At 38.1% G+C, this 976-nt stretch overlaps 1 pseudogene; it reads right to left on the bottom strand.

Annotated features, from left to right (window-relative positions):
• LOC110423486 (akuammiline synthase 1-like) overlaps positions 1–976 on the bottom strand; it is a 6,628-nt pseudogene that overhangs the window by 2,384 nt on the left and 3,268 nt on the right.

Genomic DNA, 976 nt, shown 5'->3' with positions numbered 1-976 from the left:
CCAGCAGAACTTTGTGAAGTCATCAATGAACAGGATATAGTATCTGCTGCCATTTAAAGAAGGATTCTTCATTGGTCCACTAAGATCAGTGTGAACCAATTCAATTTTTTCAGATGCTTTCCACTTGCTCACTTTAGGAAAAGCTTTCCTAGTTTGCTTACCAAGCTAACAAGTTTGACATAGCTTGTTTGGCTTAGTGATGGTAGGCAACCCTTCAACTATACCTTTGGATGCCATTAGTGTCAATGAAGCATAATTGACATGTCCAAGTCTTCTGTGCCAAGTTTCAGACAAATCATCTTCATTATACAAGGCTAAATGAGTTGTGTCAGCTAATTCAGTGGATAGCAGTGATTTTTCATTTCAACAGCAAACAATTCTTCTCCATATGGATCAAAGATTGTGCACATCTGTCCTTTGAATAACAATGAATAATGCTCCTCAGCTAACTGACCAACATTTAATAAGTTTTGGTTGGCTTCAGGAACATAATGTACATTGTTAATGTACTTATACCCTGAAGCTGTCTCAACCCTTACTTTTCCAACTCCAAGAATCTTCAAGAAGTTCCCATCACCTATCTTGACTTGAGACTGAAAAGTAGTATCCAGTGTAGTGAAGAGACTTTTGTTACCTGTGAGATGGTGGGAGCAAGCACTATCCAGCAACCATATAGTTGACTTTTCTGAGTCTTCCTCCATCTTTGCCATAAACAGAAACTCATTATCATTGTTTTTTTGTTCTGTTACAGCTGCTTGAGTTGAAGATTCAGACTTTCTTGCTTTACATACCTTTTCTACATGTCCCATCTGTTGGCATGCCCTACATTTAACATTGGGCCTATACCAGCAGTACCTCTCAGAATGATTTTTCTTCTTGCAAATAGAACAAGGTGAATGTTTATCTATTGGACTTTCTTGCTTTCCTTCTCCACTTTTGGTTTTCCCTTTCTTATCAGTCTTCTTCGAACTTCCAC

The sequence above is a fragment of the Theobroma umbraticum genome, unplaced genomic scaffold (assembly GCF_002168275.2).
Source record: "Theobroma umbraticum cultivar Fairchild unplaced genomic scaffold, ASM216827v3 scaffold_20.0, whole genome shotgun sequence".
Lineage (NCBI taxonomy): Eukaryota > Viridiplantae > Streptophyta > Magnoliopsida > Malvales > Malvaceae > Theobroma > Theobroma umbraticum.
The sequence above is the reverse complement of the archived record's forward strand: the minus strand, read 5'-3'. Positions and strand labels throughout refer to the sequence as shown.